At 54.3% G+C, this 15,125-nt stretch overlaps 1 long non-coding RNA gene across 6 annotated transcripts; it reads right to left on the reverse strand.

Annotated features, from left to right (window-relative positions):
- Positions 1–258: 258 nt before the first annotated feature.
- LOC149913836 (uncharacterized) lies at positions 259–6,135 on the reverse strand. Of its 6 annotated transcripts, none has more exons than XR_016460908.1 (6): positions 5,795–6,135; positions 4,540–4,622; positions 3,908–4,281; positions 2,547–3,407; positions 2,249–2,392; positions 259–1,465 (listed from the first exon to the last, which is right to left on the reverse strand). It is a non-coding gene; the product is annotated as an uncharacterized LOC149913836 (long non-coding RNA). The 6 variants fall into 6 exon arrangements; XR_016460906.1 differs by having other exon boundaries at positions 259–1,044; positions 1,320–1,465; positions 2,547–4,281; XR_016460905.1 differs by having other exon boundaries at positions 2,547–4,210.
- Between the last annotated feature and the right edge of the window lie 8,990 nt (positions 6,136–15,125).

Genomic DNA, 15,125 nt, shown 5'->3' on the forward strand with positions numbered 1-15,125 from the left:
ACCAGAAATACTGTTTTTTCCTCCCAAAATTTGCCTTTTTCTCCCAGAAATACCGGCTTTCCCACATACATATGACCATTTCCCCCCAGAATAAGACATTTGCTCCCTGCAATACCAGTCCTCTTAGAAATACCTCACATTTCCTCCACAAAATACTATTTTACACTCCTCAGTATGACACTTACTCCCATAAATATGGCATTTCATCACAGAAATACCATTTTTCTCTGAAATATGTGACATTTGCTCCCAGAAATACCAGGTTTTGCCCCCAGAAGATGACATTTTGACGTGAAAATAAGACATGGCTCAGGTGCTTTGCATGTCGATCTTCCCCTGGCACAGCTCAGCCTGCTGTGGCTGTTCCTGTTCAGCCAAGCTAACCCCTGCATCCTGCTGATATACAAACTGCCTTCCAGTGGGAACAAAAGCTGGACTTACAGCAACTGTGCTATGCAGCGAAGAGCAACGCTTGTACAAAACGGAAAGCAGCAAATATTCTGGAAAAGCAGCTATCTGTACTCCGCCGGTGGTAATAGCTGCCGTGACTGTGCAAATTGCATTGGAAGGACAGGTTATCAAAGCAGATGGAACAAACTTAGAGCTGCCTGCATTCAAGGCCAGGCCGGATGTGGCTCCGCGCAGCCTGGTCTAGTGGTTGGTGACCCTGCCCGTGGCAGGGGGATAGAAACTAGATGACCTTTGAGGTCCTTTTCAACCCAGGCCATTCTATGCTTCTGTGATTCTAAAGCCACAAATCAGCAATGCAGGCAGAGAACTGGGCCATGCAGCTGGACAGCCCTGCTGGTTAACTTATAGGGACTGTGCAGAAGTAAGCAGGAAAGCGTCTGTCGGAATATCTCATGTTAAGAGCAGGACTTACATTTCTCAGCATCAGTGCTAAGGAATACCAAGTGCTTTCTTTAAATCTGCTAATTGCTATTTGTCTTCTGAGATGCTTGTGAGGATCAGCAGACCGTGCACTGTGTTGCACTGCAGGACCGCTCAAAGGGGAAAACGCATAGAAGCACTGATGAGAGTGATCTTAGAAAGGAGAGAGGGAGTGGGGGAAAGAGTTGAGTTATTCTGTATGGCTGGCTTGCCAGTGACCTAACAGCAACAGCCAAAAGGACACTCAGATGTGTGTCCTTACAGAGCATCCTTGGCTGCCCAGAAAGATACTGGTAGCCATATTCTTATGTGAGCCCAGAAGTCTGCTGTCTCCTCGACAGTAAAAGCATATTTCAAATATCTCAGAGGAGGTCAGGATTTGATCAAGGTGTCTGGACAGGATAAGGCTAAAGGAGGGAGATGCTCACCTGCTCCATCTCCGATGACTGGGCTGGATTTGGAGCTGAATAGGACGTCCGTGTGGTTCAAGATGAATTCTACAACGGCCGACTGCAACTGCACCTCCATGAAGGCAACTCTTCTGCTGACGCAGGCAGACTCGCTCTGCTGTGATCTGAAGAAAAGGCAGACGAGCTAAAGCTGCCATCAGACAGAAGACAGGGCAGATGCGCAGCCCTTGGACAAGGCTTTGGCACGTGCCATCTCTTGTGCCTCACTGCACAGGCAGACAAGACCTTCAGGACAGTGAAGAGATTACATCTCAGCAAAGCATTACCCCAGGGGTCGTACTGGCCACATTGACTGAGAGCTAGACTTTTGTTTTCGGCTGAAGTCCTGCTGCAACAGGCAAGCAAAACACTGGGTCAAAAGGAAAAGAAGTGTGTGGCAGCTCCAGACGGAGGTAAATATATCGCACACACACACTGGGGAGCTTACTGTTACCTTCTTAACAGAAACAGCGAGTTGGGGGATCAGTGAGTTGATGGGGATCGGCCAAATGCCACCAGCACAGCTGCTGGAACAGCAGGAAAAAAACAGGAATTCTTGCAGGCATTGTTAATACCCAAATAACCACCTCCTGGAACCACCCAGTGTGGCATCAATATCACGCCCCCATGAGTAAACCTCATGGGGCAACAGAAAAAGGACCTCAGAGCTGGGGCACTGCTGCACCCATCTCCCACTGTTCGAGTGGTGGAATGCCAACACCAGGTGGGCATCTGGTGTGCAGGAAGCACGAACTGCTTGATTTACAGAGACAACCTTTGGATCTCTATAACAAGCCCAACTTAAACAGAATGAAGACCAAAAAGGGTGCGCAGAGGTGTGTGTATGTGACAGGCCATGCCAAGAGGCCCAGGGAAGAGGCAAATGAAAGACATGGCCTTGTACTTACCACAAACTTCTCATACAGTTGGTCGGTCAGCAGGGGTTCGGGAGCTCCCTGAAGTACATTTTGCAGAGGGAGCTCACGCTGCGAATGTCACAGACGTAGCTGTCCTGGGTTAGGTCAGGAATCTGCTCAGAGTCAAATCTGTGGCTGGAGAGAAGGACACAAAAGTGGGCAGAGGGGATTGAAGAAGAGGAAAACAAGTCAAAAGCAATACAAAATAGAGTCAAGAAAAGAAAGGGATTCCTTTTTTTTTTTTTTTTTACAGTTATTCAAGTCCTGGTCCAGGCTGTGCTCTTCTCACCTCCCATCCACTAAGCCCAGCTTAGAGCCTCTAAGGCAGAACTGCTTGGTTCTTCCTTAGAGGAGAAAGCTGTCACAGATGTCACTGTAGGTTCTGGTGCAGAAACTGGACAGAGGGGTGTACTTGGTTTCCAAGAAATGCCAGGACCTAGGAATCAGCCTGGAGAAAGTAATTCTGGGGAAGCCAGAGACACTGCAAGTCCCATCACAGCTCCCACCAGATTGGAGGTGTTAAATCTCATGTCCAGAGGAGCTCTGAAACTGATTCAGTACACTCTCTTTGGCCAAAAGGCTAACGTGGGATTGGCTCGCACAGTCTGCTTTAAGCAATGTTAGATGGATACCCAGGGCACACAGGCAAACAGAAAAACTCTTCTAGCTAAGCCATCCAAGCCAGCTGCCTCAGCACTCCTTTAAAAACAGTTAGACCTCTCAGCTCTTCTCCTGCCATCTCTCACTCCCTCTATCCACTCTTTTCTCACCGTACTTATGAATCTTCTCTCACACACAGTAATGAAGTTTGTATCATTTGAAAATATACGTAGTATCTATTTGAAGACTTTGAGAGATTGCAAACTTGTCTTCAGCGCTCCGACATTGAACTTTGATGCTTGCCTCTTATTAGCATTAGCCTCAATCCACCCCTCAGCCATCAACTCCCAGTACACAGTTAACCACTGCTATCAACTTGCCCCTTGCTAGACATGATCTCTCTTTAATCTTCAGCTTGCCAACAGAAGAAGATCCCAAGAATGGGCTGTTCCTCAGCATCATGGCCGGAGTGGAGAAGATGCTCTCCCAGGTCACGCCCAAGCACCCTTTTCTTCAGGATCTCCCACTGCACTGATTTCTTCGGGTGGGACTTCACGAAGGAAAAAAAGGAAGGTGGTGAGCTTGCTGTGTTTCTTTCACACTGCACAACAAGGCGTTTCAGATTTGGCTCCGTTGGACAAGGCCAAGCATAGAATCATAGAAACACAGAATCATAGAATTGCTCAGGATGGAAAAGACCTTCCTGATCATCAAGTCCAACCACAACCTAACCATACTAGCCTAACTCTAACAACCCTCCGCTAAATCATGGCCCAGAGCACCACACCCAGATGCTTTTTAAACATATCCAAGGATGGTGACTCAACCACCTCCCTGGGCAGCCTATATTACCGTGCTTAACAACCCTTTCCATAGAGAGGTGTTTCCTGATATCCAACCAAAACCTCCCCTGGCGCAACTTGAGGCCATTTCCCCTCGTCCTGTCACTCGTTCCAGCCACTCCTCCCCAAGCCTGTAGGGTTGCCGGGGCTTGTTGTGACCAAAAAGCAGGACCCGACACTTGGCCCTAATGAAACTCACTCAGTTTACCTTGGCCCATCGATCCAGCCTATTCAGGTCCCTCTGTAGTGCCTTTCTCCCCTCAGCCCAGTCAGCACTCCCTCCACACTTGGCAGGGAGCTGTAGGACGCTGATGGGGCTCTCAAGGTAGACGGGTTGGGACGGCGCCAGGTTCCACGGCTACAGTGACAGTGAAAACTTCAGGGACAGGATGTTGTCCCAGTGCTGGCACCGCTGACGGTTGTCCTGGTGTCGCACGGTGGCCCTCCGTGGGCTTGTTTCAGTGGGGCTTTGCACGAGGGTGTGGTAGGAACCGTCCATTTCTGAAGGGAACTTGGGAAAAAAATGCAATGAAATCAACGCAGTATTTATTTTAATAGAAACAGATGGTTTTGAGGGCGATCCTGTGGGGACAAAGCAGAAGGAGGACGTGTCACTATGTGGGGCTGTCCTCAGAATTCCCATTTGAGACCTCTGGAGGACTCCAGGGGACCCCGTGGTCACCCCCAAATCCCTCTGGGTCATCTCCAGACCCTCCCAGAAGAAAACAGGACTCTTTGAACCCACCAGAGGACGCCCTGGACCAGACAAGTCCTCTCTGGGAAATCCCCAGACCCTTCTGAGTGAATCCAAGAATACCCTAGAATTACCTGGAGACCCACCTGGACCCTACAGGATCTTTCTGGGACATCTCCAGACCCTTCTGGATGAATCCAAGGACTTCCTGGATCCACCTGGGGACAACCTTGGGAGGGACAACAGGGGATACTGGTGGTCAGATAGAAAGGACTGGAGGGTACTCAAGGAGACAGAACGGGGAGACTGGTGGGGGTGGGGTGGGGGAAGGGGGCACCAGGGATCAGAAGAATCACGGAATCACAGAATCACAGAATCGTAGGGGTTGGAAGGGACCTCCAGAGATCATCGAGTCCAACCCCCCTGCCAAAGCAGGATCCCTACACCAGGTCACACAGGTAGGCGTCCAGGCGGGTCTTGAATATCTCCAGAGAAGGAGACTCCACAACCTCCCTGGGCAGCCTGTTCCAGTGCTCCGTCACCTCACCTAAAGAAGTTCTTGCGCACATTGGTGCGGAACTTCCTATGCTCCAGCTTCTGGCCATTTCCCCTTGTCCTGTCTCCGCACACTGCTGAAAACAGTCTGGCCTCGCCACTTTGCCCCCCACACCTCAGATATTTATAGACCTGGATCAGGTCCCCTCTCAGTCTTCTCTTCTCAAGGCTAAACAGACCCAGATCACTTAGCCTTTCTTCATAGGGGAGATGCTCCAGGCCCTTCACCATCTTTGTGGCTCTCCGCTGGACTCTTTCCAAGAGATCCCTGTCTTTTTTGTACTGGGGAGCCCAGAACTGGACACAGTACTCCAGATGAGGCCTTACCAGGGCAGAGGAGAGGGGGAGGATCACCTCCCTCGACCTGCTGGCCACGCTCTTTTTAATGCACCCCAGAATGCCGTTGGCCCTCTTGGCCACAAGGGCACACTGCAGGCTCACGGCCGACCTGCTGTCCACCAGGACACCCAGGTCCCTCTCCGCAGAGCTCCTCTCCAGCAGCTCATCCCCCAACCTGTACCAGTGCATGCGATTATTCCTCCCCAGATGCAAGACTCTACACTTGCTTTTGTTAAACCTCATCAGGTTTCTTTCTGCTCAGCTCTCCAGCCTGTCCAGGTCTCGCTGAATGGCAGCACAGCCTTTGGGCGTGCAGAGGGGACTGGGGAGGGAAGGGGGGCCGGGGCGGACAGGCAGACAGGCAGAAAGGCAGACAGGGGACGCTGGGGGTCAGAATGGAAAACAGGGGTGGACACTGAGGGGAGGCAGTGAGGGGAGGGGTGGGAAAGGACCGAAGTGATCAGAATGGGGGAAGCGGAGGGGGCAAACTGGGGGGAGAGTGCAAACCTAGGGGCCGCACAGAGGGACTGGGGCGTTGCGGGCGACCCACGGCGGGGGGAGAGGGGGGACACGGGGCACCTCCCGCCCCCGAGCAGAGGCCCTGAGGAGCACAGAGGCCCCACGGGGCCAACGCAGAGCGGCACGCGGCCCCCCGGCCTCTCAGCCTCCCAGGCAGGGCCCCGCAGCGATGCCCCCCCCGAACAGCCACTTGTAGAAGCTGAGGCGGCGCTCGGAGCCCCGGGGCCGCCCCGCCGCGTTGGAGCAGCGCGGGGCACGGCAGGACTTCCTCAGGGCCGGCTCCTGGTCCGGGCGCGGGGCGATGACGTCACAGCGCGCGCGACGGCGCGTCGCCGGGACAACGGGCGGGGACAGTCGCGCTGAAGCGCGGTTGCTATGGAGACGCTGTCGCGCATGCGCTGTCGCCACGCGGGCGGCTTGCCGACCGAAAGGAGGGGAGGGGAAGGGGAGGGAAGGGGAGGTGAGAGGAAGGGAGGGGAGGGGAGGAAAGGGGAGGGGAGGGGAGGAGAAGGGAGGGAAGGGGAGGGGAGGGGAGGATAAAAGGGCTGAGGCGTGGGGCGAGGGGGGGAATGTTGATCATTGTGTTAACCCAGCCTTTGCTTGGACATCTCATGCACATGTAAGCAGCTTGTTCGTTAAGCACGTGCCTTTCTTGCCGTCCGTATGCAGGCTAGGTGCGAATATCCCCGCCTGCATCCGGCGTGTGCGCAGCGCTGATGAAACAGAACTGCTTTGTGAGTACTCTGTGGTCATAGAGTTTGATTTCTGCACGTCAGCAGCAGGGGAACCCCAAAGGTAAGGATCCCAAGGAGGCCCCAGATTGTTGGAAACAAACAAATGCTTTATCAGAACGGTATCTCTGATAAAGCAGATTTTATTCGCAATTGCAGTGCCGGGCGTCCCGCAAGCAGAAGCACGGCTGCAGAGACAGCGTTCCATCCTTTATGCCCTTTTATGACCTGACGCTTCTCTTTTCCTCTCTTGGTTACAGAAACACACAAGCACAGAAACACCAAGGTTGGAAAAGACCTACAAGATCATCCAGTCCAACCGTCCACCTGTCACCAATAGTACTCGCTGAACCGTGTCCCTCAACACAAAATCCAAACGTTCCTTGAACACCTCCAGGGTCGGTGACTCCATCACTCCCTGGGCAGCCCATTGCACTGCCTGACCACTCTTTCAGAGAAGTAGTATTTCCTAACGTCCAGCCTAAATCTCCCTTGGCGCAGCTTGAAGCCGTTACCTCTAGTTCTATCGCCAGTTACAGGAGAGAAGAGGCTGACCCCCAGCTCACTACAACCTCCCTTCAGGTAGTCGTAGAGAGCAATGAGGTCTCCCCTGAGCCTGCTCTCCTCCAGACTGAACAATCCCAGCTCCTTCAGCTGCTCCTCGGAAGGCCTGTGCTCCAGACCCCTCCCTAGTGACCCTGCCCTTCTTTCAGCCTGCTCCAGGGCCTCAGTGTCTTTCTGGCAGAGAGGGACCCAAAACTGGACACAGCACTCGAGGTGCGGCCTCACCAGAGCTGAGTCCAGGGGGACGATCACTTCCCTGATCCTGCTGGCGACACCGTTCCTGATGCAAGCCAGGATGCCATTGGCCTTCTTGGCCACCTGGGCACACTGCTGGCCCATGTTGAGCCCACCGTCGATCAATACCTCCAGGTCCATCTCCTCTACGCAGTCTTTCAGCCACTCTGCCCCAAGCCTGTAGCATCGCCTGGGGTTGTTGTGGCCAACGTGCAGGACCCGGCACTTGGCCTTGTTGAACCTCATCCCATTGGCTTCAGCCCAGCTCTCCAGCCTGTCCAGATCCCTCTGTAGGGCCTCGCGACCCCCAGGCAGATCGACGCTTCCAGCCAACTTGGCGTCATCCGCAAACTTCCTGAGGGTGCACTCATTGCACTTGCCCAGATCATCAATAAGGATCTTGAAGAGGACAGGCCCAGCACTGAGCCCTGGGGAACACCACACACTCGGACCGGTCGCCAGCTGCATTTAGCTCCATTCACCACCCCTCTCTGGGCCCGGCCTTCCAGCGGTTCCTTACCCAGCCAAGAGCGTACCTGTCCAAGCCACGGGCTGCCAGCTTCTGCAGGAGAATGCTGTGCGAGACAGTGTCCAAGGCCTTGCTGAAGCCTAGGCAGACTACATCAACAGCCTTTCCCTCGTCTACCAGACGAGTCACTAGATCATAGAAGGAGATCTGGTTGGGAGGGGAGGGGAGGGGAGGGGAGGGGAGGGGAGGGGAGGGGAGGGGAGGGGAGGGGAGGGGAGGGGAGGGGGCCGACACTGGTCACCAGGCCTGAAGCCACAGCCAGAGAGGCCAGCACCAGGCATACAGATGTGCATTCCTAGTGGTTTCTGCTGATTCCTGTGGGACTGCGTTGACTGCTCCGAGGCCATGCTGATCCTTCCTGTTTTTTATGGGTCGGGACTGGTTTCCGCTCCTACTGGTTCCTATGGGTCTCTACTGACCACCAGGAGTCCATCCTGGTCTTTTCTGGTCCATACAGGTGTGCACTCCTTCTGGATCCTACTAGTTCCTCTGGGATTCCACTGACCACTGGGAGGCCATACTGGTCATTCCTGGTTTTTATTGGGCTGCACAAGAGTCCAAGTCCAACCCCAACCCACCCCCACCACAGCAGCTCTCAAGTCTCCCTCTGCCCCACACATCCCCATGGAGGAGGAGGAACTGGCTGGAGGGCCGTGCCCAACAGGTAGCGGCTAATGGAGTTAATCCAGGTGGAGACCCGTTACAAGTGGTGTCTGTCCCCAGGGGTCGGTGCTGGGGCCAACCTTGTTTAATATCTTTGTTGATGACCTGGATGAGGGGACTGTGTGTCCCCTGAGTACGTTTGCAGACGACACCAAGTTGGGAGTGGTGTGGATCTGCCTGAGGGGAGGGAGGCCCTTCAGAGGGATCCGGATAAGCTGGATCTCTGGGCTGAGGTGAATGGTGTGGTAGTGAGGGTCTGGCGCCCGGAAGATATCGCGTTGTATGGGAAGACAGGGTCCCCCTCCTGATAGCCAATAGTGTTCAGTGCCCAGGTTATATAAGGCTGTTTTTCCCACCAATAAACGCCATTTGCCGTCCACCACATTGGTGTCAGCGAGCTGATGGACCGAGCGACCTGGGATTGGTCGCCGTGCCGTTCCCGAACCAGGTCACCACGCCTACGATAGGCAACAAGTGGTGCCGAAACCCGGGATTGTCGCCTGGACGGGTGAACGGCGGCCGGAGCGGCAGGACCAGCCTGGCGGGGAGGACGCTCCCGGACCAACAAGGAGGATGGAAGTCCTTGTGAAGGTCGTATCGCAGTTAGATAAGCAGTGGGGTATCGATTGTAAGCCCAAAGATTTTACTCTCGCTATTGCAAGGCTTTTGCAAATTATTGTCATTGACCAGCTGGTGGATATTCTCCACCCCGAAGTGTGGGATAAGTGCACTAAAGCGTTAACTCAGGAGACAATGTCCTCGGGCTGTGAGAGAAGCCTAGAGTCGTGGGGGAGAGTCGTGCGGGCCCTGCGCAGGGCCATGCGGGAGAGGGAGAGCTGGAGGGCGGCAGAGAGCCGTTTGTTGGCCACCCCGGGACTGGGAGTCAGGGCGGCCGCGCGGACTTTGCACCCCTCTGACGATGACGATGACGTGTCCTCTCAATCGAACCCCGACCCGCCCACGGAGGGACAGAAACGTGCTAAATCCTTCTGGGGTGGGTTAATCGAGGAGGCCAGGGCTGCCGCGGGGAAATCAGAGCCCGAGGAAATTTGGGCTCGACCGCCCCCCTATGCGCCCCAAGATGGCGCCGAGCCAGAAGAGGGAGGGCGGGGGGAGGACGCCCTTGGCGGGAACATCGAGGAGGTGTTAGATAAAGGCGGTGGGAGCGACCGGGAAGGTGAGGGCAGCGTGAGTGAAGGGTGGAAAGCCAATCAGAGCGGCCGTCTGAAGAAATGCCGCTGTGGGGCGAACATCCCGCCGAGCAGAGGGCGGGACGAACCAAGAGGGAGGGAACGGCCTGCCCGCAAGGGAGGCGGGCGGGGCCGGAGCCTAACAAAGAGGTACGGGAAACCGGAAGTGGCCGATCAGTCGGGCTCTGACTCCGGGTCAGACACTGGCTGCGACGAGTGGTTCGCAATTGACTTAAACTCAGAGGAGGAGGGAATGAATACGAACAGTTAAGAGCCGAAATATTCCCATCCAAATTAAAGAGAAACCGTGAGGGGGAGAAATCCCTCTTACAGACTGGAGGAAAATAAAGATTGCATGCGCTGACTGGGCCCCATCGGCCACACTAGCGTTCCCGGCCCGGGTGATGGATGGGGGACAGAGGGTCCACTCGCCGATAAACCCTAGGGATATACAAGCAGTTGTTAAGGCAATTGCAGATAAAGGGCTTAACTCAGCTATGGTCTCCACCCTTATAGATGGTGTTTTTGGGGGAGATGATATGCTCCCATTTGACATAAACCTGTAGACTAATTTTTGACGGAGCAGGGATGATTGTTTTTAAACAAGAATGGGAAGATAACTGTGCAAGACAACTAGCTCAAGTAACTGGGGCGGATCACCTGCTACATGGTTCCAGCCTGCTGGAGCAGCTGATGGGTACAGACCCAACAATGATTGCCCCCCAAGCACAGGCCCTGGGCCTCCAGCCCCATGAAGTTATGACAACTACTTGTGCAGCCAGGGATGCTATTCGCACAGCCTCTAAAGTTATTGTTAAGCCATCGCCATGGTCCACCATAAGACAAAATGAAAGTGAGAGCTTTACACAATTTGTAATTTGCCTCCAGGCAGCAGTCGACTCCTCGACCCTGCCTGCGGAAGCGAAAGGCCCGGTTGCCACCAAGGCGGCCCACAAGAGCGTGCCGGCCACAGGCGGTGTGACCAGCCACAGAATCACAGAATCGTAGGGGTTGGAAGGGACCTCCAGAGATCATCGAGTCCAACCCCCCTGCCAAATCAGGTTCCCTACACCAGGTCGCACAAGTAGGCATCCAGGCAGGTCATGAATATCTCCAGAGAAAGAGACTCCACAACCTCCCTGGGCAGCCTGTTCCAGTGCTCCGTCACTCTCACCGTAAAGAAGTTCTTGCGTACATTTGTGCGGAACTTCCTATGCTCCAGTTTTCGGCCGTTTCCCTTTGTCCTGTCTCCACATACCACTGAAAAGAGTCCGGCCTCGCCACTCTGCCCCCCACACCTCAGATATTTATAGACCTGGATCAGGTCTCCTCTCAGTCTTCTCAAGGCTAAACAGACCCAGCTCACTCAGCCTTTCCTCATAGGAGAGACACTCCAGGCCCTTCACCATCCTTGTGGCCCTCCGCTGGACTCTTTCCAAGAGGTCCCTGTCTTTTTTGTACTGGGGAGCCCAGAACTGGACACAGTACTCCAGATGAGGCCTCACCAGGGCAGAGGAGAGGGGGAGGATCACCTCCCTCGACCTGCTGGCCACGCTCTTTTTAATGCACCCCAGAATGCCGTTGGCCCTCTTGGCCACAAGGGCACACTGCAGGCTCACGGCCGACCTGCTGTCCACCAGGACACCCAGGTCCCTCTCCGCAGAGCTCCTCTCCAGCAGCTCATCCCCCAACCTGTACCAGTGCATGCGATTATTCCTCCCCAGATGCAAGACTCTACACTTGCTTTTGTTAAACCTCATCAGGTTTCTTTCTGCTCAGCTCTCCAGCCTGTCCAGGTCTTGCTGAATGGCAGCACAGCCTTCAGGCGTGTCAGCCAATCCTCCCAACTTCGTATCATCAGCAAACTTGCTGAGGGTGGCCACTATCCCCTCATCAAGGTCATTGATGAAGATGTTGAACAAGATCGGAACCAGCACCGACCCCCGGGGAGCACCGCTGGTTACAGGCCTCCAACCAGACTCTGCACCGTCAACGACGACCCTCTGTGCTCTGCCAGTCAGCCAGTTCTCAACCCACCTCACTGTCCACTATCTATCCCACACTTCCTCAGCTTTGTTATAAGGATGTCGTGGGAGACGCTATCAAACGCCTTGCTGAAATCAAGGTAGACTACATCCACTGCTTTCCCCCCATCCACCCAGCCAGAGACAACATCATAGAAGGCTACCAGGTTGGTCAAGCACAACCTCCCCCTGGTGAACCCATGCTGACTGCTCCTGATAACCTCCTTTTCTTCCAGTTGTCTGAGATGGAATCCAGCACAAGCTGCTCCATCACCTTTCCAGGGACAGAGGTGAGGCTGACTGGCCTATAACTGCCTGGATCTTCCTTCTTGCCCTTTTTGAAGACCAGAGTGACATTGGCTATCCTCCAGTCCTCAGGCATCTCCCCCGTTCTCCAAGACCTCTCAAAGATGACAGAGAGTGGTTCAGCAGTCACCTCTGCCAGCTCCCTCAGCACCCGTGGATGCATCCCATCGGGTCCCATGGATTTGTGAAGAGTGGTGTTGCCCAGGCGCTCTCGGACCACCTCTTCCCTGACTAAAGGGAAGTCTTCCATTACCCAGACCCTTTCATGAACCTCCAGGGTCTCGGATTACAGAATCACAGAATTGGCTCCCGAGGGGGAGCTTTTTCACTGAAGACAGAAGCAAAGAAGGCATTCAGTATCTCTGCCTTCTCAGCATCCCCCGTTACCAGAACACCCCCGTCACTAATCAGGGGAGCCACATTCTCCCTAGTCTTCCTTTTACTGTTAACATACTTAAAAAAGCCTTTTTTATTATCCTTTATCACCTTTGCCAGGTTCAATTCCAGGCGGGCTTTAGCCTTCCTTGTCGCATCCCTGCAGGCCCTGACAACATTCCTATATTCTTCCCAAGTGGTCAGACCCTTTTTCCACATTTTGTGGGCCTTCTTCTTTCCTTTGAGTTTGTGCACGAGCTCCTTGCTCATCCACACAGGTCTCCTGCCACCCTTTCCAGATATCTTGCTCACAGGGATGCACCGATCCTGAGCTGGGAAGAAGAGCTGTTTAAATGCCGACCAGCTCTCACAGGCCCCCTTACCTTCTAACACCCTAGCCCATGGGATAGCTCCAAGTATGTCCTGGAAGAGATCAAAGTTGGCTCTCTAAAGTCCAGGGTAGCAGTCCTACTTTTTGCTTTAGTTCTTCCACTCAGGATCATGAACTCCACCATCTCGTGGTCACTACAACCCAAGCTACCCCCACCTTTACTTCCCTGACGAGCCCTTCTCTATTAGTGAGAAGAAGGTCCAGCAACACCCCTCCCCTCGTCGGTTCCTCAACCACCTGCATCAGAAAGTTGTCCTCAACACATTGCAGGAACCGTCTGGACCGCGCGTGCCTGGCCACATTGCTTATCCAGAAAATATCTGGATAATTGAAGTCCCCCATAAGCACCAGCGCCTGGGATCGTGACGCTGCTTCCAGTTGCTTATGGAAGGCCTCATCAACCTCCTCCTCCTGATCAGGGGGTCTGTAGTACACTCCCACAGCAGTGTCAGCCATACCAGCCCGCCCCTTGATTCTCACCCACAAGCTCTCCACTGCTACACCACTCTCCCCCAGGTAGAGTTCAATACATTCTAGCTGCTCTCTTACATAAAGAGCAACTCCACCACCCCGCCTCGCCGGCCGATCTTTCCTAAAAAGCAAATAGCCCTCCATGACAACATTCCAGTCAAGCGAGCTGTCCAACCACGTCTCCGTGATCGCAATGAGATCATAGCTGTGAGACCGCACGCAGCTCTCCAACTCTTCCTGTTTATTTCCCGTACTGCGCGCATTTGTGTACAGAGTGTACTCAGTACAGAGTGTACATTAGTGTACTCAGCTCCGGCGAGGCCGCACCTCGAGTGCTGTGTTCAGTTTTGGGCCCTCTCTACAAGGAAGAGACTGAGGCCCTGGGACGTGGCCAGAGAAGGGCAACAAAACTGGTGAGGGGTCTGGAGCACAAGTCTTATGAGGAGCGGCTGAGGGAGCTGGGATTGTTCAGCCTGGAGAAGAGGAGGCTCGGGAGAGTCCTCATTGCTCTCTATAACTACCTGAAGGGAGGTTGCGATGAGGAGGGGTTTGGCCTCTTCTCCCACGCAACAAACAGGACCCAAGGAAACGGCCAGAAGTTGTACCAGAGGAGGTTTAGGTTGGACACTAGGAGAAACTTTTTCTCTCAGACGGTGGTCAGGCACTGGAATGGCTGCCCAGGGAGGTGGTGGAGCCGCCGTCCCTGGCAGTGTTCAAGAGGTGCCTGGACGAGGAGCTGCGAGATCTGGTTTAGTGCTTGTGGTACTGATAGGAATGGGCAGGTGGTTGGACTAGATGATCTTGCAGGTCGTAGCCAACCTTGTGATTCTATGATCCTGGGACAGTTCTTCAGAGTACACTCCGCCAGACTGGCCCTCTGCTGCCATTGCTGCATGGCAGCACAGCGTGAAGCCCCAAAGCCCCTCGTGCCTTGAGATCGCTTGCTGCGGTGCTGGCCAGGCCGGTCCAAAGCAGCTGCTCTCGACGAGCGAGTGTTCAGTGCTAGATGTCCAGTGCTCGGCTGCTCAGGGCAGCTCCTGCACAGGTCACGTTTCCGGGCCTCTGGCCTTCTCCTTCTTGCTTCTGAAACGTTCACAGTCAGCCCACCTTGATCTTGGAACAATGCTCGCGACAGCAGTGCTCAAAAGAGGCACCTGTTGCAGCCCCGAGCCAGGAGCCTTGGCTGTGACACAGCCTTTCCCACACACAGCTCTCCGGCTGAGCTGGGGCTCTGCTGAGGGCTGGGGAGGGGACAGCCCTGTGAAGTGGGGGCTCCTGGCAGCCCATCCCACGTCTCCTGGTGCCACATTCACCGCTGGGTACGAGCTGTCTGGGAGGAGCACACCCGTGCCCTCTTAGAGATGGCCGGCCGAGTGCCTGCCGAGGCTGAGAGAGAGAAGCAACGTTTCAGGGGGTCGGGGGGCAGGCTTTGGCTTCTCCTTTGCTTCTAAAGCCAGGGTTTGGATTTTCAATTGCAACATGGTACCTTAACAATCTGTTGGACACGGGACTAGCTTTTACTCAAAACCCAGTTGGCGAGGGAATGCAAATATTTCTATTAAATGCGGAGTTGTTTCTCCTGGGGCCTGAGTTTCAGGGACGGATCCTTTCTTGTATTTTCCTCCATCTCTTCCCATGTGGTTTGACAACCGATGGATTTCTGTACAAGAAGAGAGACTCTTCTCAAATAATAGCTCAGTTCTTTTCCCTCATGCATAGCCCCGGGGTGGCTTCAGCTCAGAACGCTGAGGGAAGGCGGCCATTTCTCTGTCTCCCTTTATCCCTTCCCTACAAGTCGCCCAGCTGCAGTGTTTTGCCCCTAAGCTATGCCAGCGCCTCCC

Source organism: Phasianus colchicus, chromosome 34 (genome assembly GCF_987193195.1).
Source record: "Phasianus colchicus chromosome 34, bPhaCol1.hap1.1, whole genome shotgun sequence".
NCBI lineage: Eukaryota > Metazoa > Chordata > Aves > Galliformes > Phasianidae > Phasianus > Phasianus colchicus.